This window comes from Triturus cristatus, chromosome 3_1 (assembly GCF_964204655.1).
Source record: "Triturus cristatus chromosome 3_1, aTriCri1.1, whole genome shotgun sequence".
NCBI lineage: Eukaryota > Metazoa > Chordata > Amphibia > Caudata > Salamandridae > Triturus > Triturus cristatus.
The window spans coordinates 397,272,357-397,279,039 of record NC_140583.1 but is presented as its reverse complement, the minus strand read 5'-3'; positions in this window follow the sequence as shown (position 1 = coordinate 397,279,039).

The following is a 6,683-nucleotide window of genomic DNA, read 5'->3' as shown; positions in this document are numbered from 1 at the left end:
GACCAATCTAACTAATCTTTTTTTTATCTTGTTGCCTGACAAAATATCCACTAATGGATTGTGGATATCCACTAATGGTTTGTGGTCCGTTCTAAGCTAAAATGTTCTCCCCCAAAGGTAAGGTCTGAATTTCTCCACTCCCCACACACACGCAAGCATCTCTTTCTCGATGACCGAATATCTTAGTTTCACATCCTACATCCTATGTGAGGCAAAACCAATCGTAACTTCCTCATTGCCCACCATCTGTGAGAGAACAGCACTCATGCCGTAAGCACTGGCATCAACAGTAACAAAGGTATCACGACCTTCAACATACGCCTGAAGTGCTGGAGCAGATAAGATACTCTCCTTAATGAGTTGAAAATACTCTTCACATGTTGAAGTCCAAACAAAACCAGTGCCTTTCTTTAATAAGCTCCTGAAACATTCAGTAAGACTGGCAACATTTTTGATGATTTGCGAGTAAAATTCACCCAAGCCAATTAAGGATCTAAGTTGATCCTTGTCAACAGGGTGAGGAGCATTAACAATACCGTCTACAATACTTGGTTTGGGTTTCACACCATCTTTGGAAAGAATATGTCCCAAATATTCGATTTCATTAACTTCAAAAATACATTTGTCATCCCTAACCGTGACATTGTTGTTTTGTAGAATTGACTTCACTTCTCAATTACGGCATAATGGTCTTCCTCAGAAACAGTATGAATTAAAATGTCATCTTGGAATATTACAACATTAGATACCTCTTGGAACATATTGCTCATAACTTTTTGATATACCGAAGTCGCTGATGCCAGTCCAAATGGCATTCTTCGAAATTGAAAGGTACCATCAGGTGTAAAAAAAGCTGTTAAGCGTCCAGTTTCACCTGATGGTAAGCCGCCCATAAGCCTAGCTTTGAAAACCATTTAGACTGGCCCACCTTTGTGATGAGGTCGTCGATGCGTGGCAGAGGAAAATTTTCCACCCAAATGGTGTTAAGTGAGCGGAAGTCCACACACAAATGTAATTCACCATTCCTTTTTTTAGGCCAGACTATGGGAGAAAGTCAAAGAGTGGTATCGACTTTCTCTATGATAGCATCAATCTGCATCTTTTGTAATATTGTTGAAAGCCCTGATCTAATGCTGTGAGGAACATTGCGTAGTTTGTGTATTATGGGTATAACACCTTCCTTGACCTTGATGGTGTGCAAAAAATCTTTGATCAAACCAATTTTTTGACTAAAGACATCCTTGAATTTTTCTTTCCATAATGTGTGATCAGAAATAGAATTGGTTAGAGAAACAGGGCGCTTGTGACCAGGTTAAATAATCATGCCAAATTCTGCCTGATGCCACCATCCTAGGACATTAATACCTTTGTAGGCTACGTAAATTTTTCCAAAGATGGCTTTTGTTTCAAAGGTAATGTTGCCGGTGAAATACCCTGGCAAATCAATTTTACTGCCTTCAAATGCGGTGGTGATGACATCAGGAGGCAATAAAGCTTTGTGTGCCCACAACTGTTTGTATTTATCAATAGAAATGATGGTAATTCTCGCTCCTGAATCTATTAAAAGGGGAATGTTGACATCCTCTATTTTTATCTGAACTAATGGGTCGCTAATTTTGTTGTCTGTTTGGATGTTGTTGATGTCTACAGAATCGACAGCTAAAAGTAACTCTTCAAGTTTCTTTTGAATAACCTCATGTTCATTGTCTACAGAATGGTCTTCAACATTACAGACAGGTGTGCGTTTGCCTCCTCTACAGGCATTGCCAAAATGGCCAACTTTCTTGCACTTCTAGCATTCCTGCGTTGCAGCAGGGCAATTCTTAAAGTTGGAAACATAGGAGGTTGAACCACATCTGTAGCATAAAAACCTGGGGCGACCAGAGAAAGCATCTCTACCACTACTGGTGCTGGTATCAAGAGGGGCTTTGAGCTTTCGGGAAAACAAATCAGATGTGTTCAAAGTATGAGGGTCTTTGAGGATTTTTATAATGCTGGTGGTTGAGGATTCAACTACTAGTTGTTTGGCATCCAACTGGGAGCATTCAATACTTTTAGCTATGTCGATAGCCTCATCAAGAGATGGATTCTTACAAGACAATAATTTTTGTTGAATCTTTTTGGAGTAACACCTACAAACTATTTGATCTCTGATTAACTGTGAGGTAAAATTTTCGAAATCACGATACCCAGCAAGAACCTTTAAAGCAGTGACATATGTGTCAATAGATTCATTAGGACCTTGAACGCGTGAAAGAACTTATGTCTGTGGACAACAAGATTAACTTTTCCTTCAAAATATATAAAAACATTTTTAGCAGGCAATTGAAATTCATCAAGATTGCCATTGTCGAAACATAAATAGGCAGGCAGATGATCGAAAACATTTTGGCCTTCAATGCCCAAGTAGTAATACAAGAGACTGCGTTTTCTGTCAGGCTTAAACTTCAAACCATCAATAGCTCCCAAATATGCATCAAAAGACATGGTCTAGAGGCACCACTTAACAGGTGGTTCTCCAGGTTCCTGTAAAAAAAGAGTAGGAGGAGTGACAGACTGCATGTTGAATGAAAGAAAAAAAAATGAAGAAAGCGCCGAAAGAAAATACAGGAAATATGAAATCAGATGAAATTTCAATTGTGGAAAATACCAATTAAAAGATATGCACAATGCAGTTTTGTGGTTGTCGTTGTTATAAAGCGTGTTAATCACTGTTAACACGAAGTCAAGAGTACTTTGCAGAAGCGTGTTAACCGCTGTTAACACGAAGACCAAAGTGCAGAAGCGTGTTAATCGCTGTTAACACGATGGATGGAGTGGGAGAAGCATGAAGTCAGCATGTGCTGAAAATCGGTGGGTGTAGTACCATGATACACCATAGGTGGTGCTGTGGTGGATCGTGCAGAAAAATAATGTGCTCGACGATTCTTTTGACATCTGGGATAGTGTCAGTTCCTTCGTGGAAATTAAGGTAAAAAAAAAATTGACAGGAAGAGCTCGGCTGCGTTGCGCTAGCATAGGAGGAGCTGTAGGGAGGCTGAAGGCTCAGTTAACGAAGGGCTGAGGTGAAGATATGGCTCCGTCGGGATCGACGCGAGCAGAATGCTCAACACAACGGCAGAGAGGAAGCCATGGCAACAGGTAGGCTTGGCAGCACAGTGTAGTGCTCGAACAGAATGCTCGAGCTTATAATTGAAAAATGCAGACAGCGCGAGCGCAATAACGTGCGGACTCGTAAAGTTACACTATTCGGGACAATAAAAGCACAAAAGGGTTGCAGCAATATAAAGCGGTAGAAATGGAGCAGTGAGCAGTACTTTTGAGACACAGGGAGAATGTGTCTAAAACATTTAAAACAGTACGAGGCTCCAAAGCGGGTAAACTGGCTCCTCGGTAAGACGGATCCTTGAGCCCTCGATAGAGGAAGTGAAATAAAATCACAGTTCCTTGAACTGAAGCAGAAGCTAGTGTGTAGAAAGTGAGGCTGACCTTGAGCTGAATAGATGTTGAAAACGAAGCTGATTTTGGGTTGAAGAGGAAAAGGGAAAGAAAAATCAATATGTAGAGTGAAGTCTGAGGTGGGTCTGCATCCCAAGCTTGTCGCCAAATTTGTAAAGTATCTTCCAGAGTCTTCTTGTGATCTTAAGAATAAGTTTGTTGTTAAGTTATGGAGAAATAAATACATAGGTATAGAGGGCACAAGGAGGCAACTCCAACTGATACATAAGAGTTCCAAGCCTTCCCTCACACATTCCATTGGTAACAATGTATATAATAAATGCTCTGGTGAATGTGGGGATTCCACATATGTCCTGTAAAGAAAGGTAAGTAGAAATAACACAGAAACGCACAGTAAAAGCAAGAGAAGCATAAACGCCACACATAGATTTTTGGATACCTGTGTGACCTTGGCCAGGGGAAATTATAACCAGTGTATACACCAAACCAACTGATCGCTACAATCACCTTCATTTTCACAGTTTTCACCAACCTTCTTTTAAAAAGCATCTCCCCTACTCTCAACTTCTCAGATTAAAATGCATTTCTTCCACCGAAGACCTGTTTAATGAAATTATGATAAATTGTATCAACAAGAGGTTACCCTGAGGTAATTCTATAGACCGCTATTACCAAAGTTGACAACAGAACTCGTGATAGTTTATTGACCAGTTCAAAACCACAAAACAAAGAAAACATCTGTATTCGTATCTAAATTTTCAACACAGATTTTTCAAATCAAAAAAACGTTATTGAAATATTGGCCTATGTTAAGTACGGAACCTGATTTCAGAGGAATCTTTGATACACAACCTACGTTTGCGTATTTGAGGACAAAGAATTTAAAGCAAATTCTAAAAAAAAAAACAGACACCAATAAGAAACCATTCCGTGGGACCATACCGTGCATGAATTGTGGGAACTGCAATTCTGTCATTAAGGGCAATACCACTCGGCATCCCAATCGAGGAACTCTGATTAAACTCAAGGTGACCGCCACGTGTAACAGTTCAAACGTTGTCTACTTATTAAAATGCCCTTGTGGTTTATCCTACATCGGTAAAACGGAACAAAAAATTTGAGTACGCTTAAATGAACAAAAGAGTAACATCCGTAAAAAAAATTCCAAGTCCACGGGAGCTTTGCATTTCAATTCCATGCCACATAACGTAAGTCAACTAAGATTCCTATTTCTTGAACAATTACCTGTATTACAAGGTCGAGACAATACCCAATTTCTCTGACAAAGAGAAACATTCTGGATTAATTACATGGACGCTGTTAATCCCAGGGGATTAAATGAACGCATGGACTTCAGTAGCTTTCTATATATATTAACTTTACTTCTTTCAACCTGCCATGATGTTTATCATTTTTGCATTGCTATTTATAATTTTTGTTATATCATTATTATTGTTTTGTTTTATGTGGACTCCAAGGGTTTCCTTTCCATGTCTTGAACAGTTTACCTGATTTTGCTGCCAATTGCTTTTTTACGTTTGTACCTTAGCATCCGGACCACGTATTTGAGGAGTCTTTCTTCCATCTCTTACATTGTCCGTATTTCACTTCCGGGTTACCGTGCACTTTTAAACATGATACGCGCAAACACAGATGTTCACTTCAGATCGAAGACTGTTTGTTTACTTTTGACATGTTACACGGGTGAGTATCTGTACTGCACATGTATTTCTTGTTCACTCGTTGTCTATCACTCGAGTGTAACCCGCCGTTCTATTTTTCAGTTTTACCGCCATTGATATTCTCTACGCGCTTAGTTTACTCAAACGTATTGTCATGTGAGTGTTTTTCTAAAGTTACTCATTTGCACTTTATCGTAAAAATTTCGCACCAACAGTTCTTTTTGCACATTGTAACGTTCGGCACTTATTTGTCACTCTTGTCACTCGGTACGCAAACGTAATGTCACGTGAGTGTTTTTCTAGAGTTTCTCGTTTGCACTATTTTAATTGTCACACTACCAGATCTCGTTGCACATCGTAACGTCCGGCACCGAAAGGTCACTCGGTATGTTTGGTTTACCTGTCCTCATCTTTTCTTTTATTACTCTTGGTGTTTTATCACACTCCACAATGTCTGATTCTTCACATCATGCATATCATTGACATGTTTAGCATGCCTTCACTTTCACGCATTGAACCACTTTTGTGCATCAACAGCTGACAGATGCTGCTATTCATTCAACTTCACAGATACAGAGCCCTTGATGAAGGGCTGTTGCCTGAAATGCATTGGGCACATGGGCATACGTAAAATATATATTTAAACATCTTTATTTTGAGAAATTGAAGCTTCTGTTATGATGGAATACCACAAGACATTTCAAAGAATTACTTAAAAATTCAATAAACATTTCAAGAAATTTATCAAGAAGGACTAATCGATTGATCTTTATTTGAGTGCTGGTTGGGGACGCCCCTCACTAGTGAGGTCAGCACGATTTTTTGCTTATATCATTATCCTCGCACTCAAGAGGATTCTCCTACTAGCACCACCGTCAGTTCATTTATCTTTTAGTATTCTGAGTTAGGTGCCGCCCTGTGTGTCAGACCCATTGCCTTTGAAGGAAGTACTGTGAACTTGAAATGAATATTTTAGTGCTTTAAGGGATGCCCTCCTCCCATTCTTCACGTGGATAATTGCTTTTGTATACACAAGCGCCACTACAGGGTTTTACATAACCAGATGGAACTAGACTTTGGAAAATGAGTAGTGACCAGTTTCATCACGGTCCTTTTCTACTTTACAGAATTCCATTTATGCGAAGGTGTGCAAGTTAGGCAGCAACATGCCTCAACAAATTGTCCCCAAATGGTTGGCAAACTATCCTGTGCACTAATTGAAGGTAGTCTCATCAATTCCCAATATGCATGAAGAGAACAATAAGCTATCCTCTGTGAAATTTGCAATCCAACATAGCCTTTTTTTTTTCCGGAAGCCTATTATTTAAACAATACCTTCCCTTTACACCTTTAAAAATGAAGATGAATATAATGGGAAAAAGAAGTATTGCTTCTTCTGCAGCGCAAATTTATCAAATAATCAAGACGGTTGATTCCACAAATGTGTACTGACTTTCAACATGTTTCCAGCTAATGACATCTCCATGTGCTACCAATACACATCGTGGATGGAATTGTGTCATACATCACAGTGGGATGTTT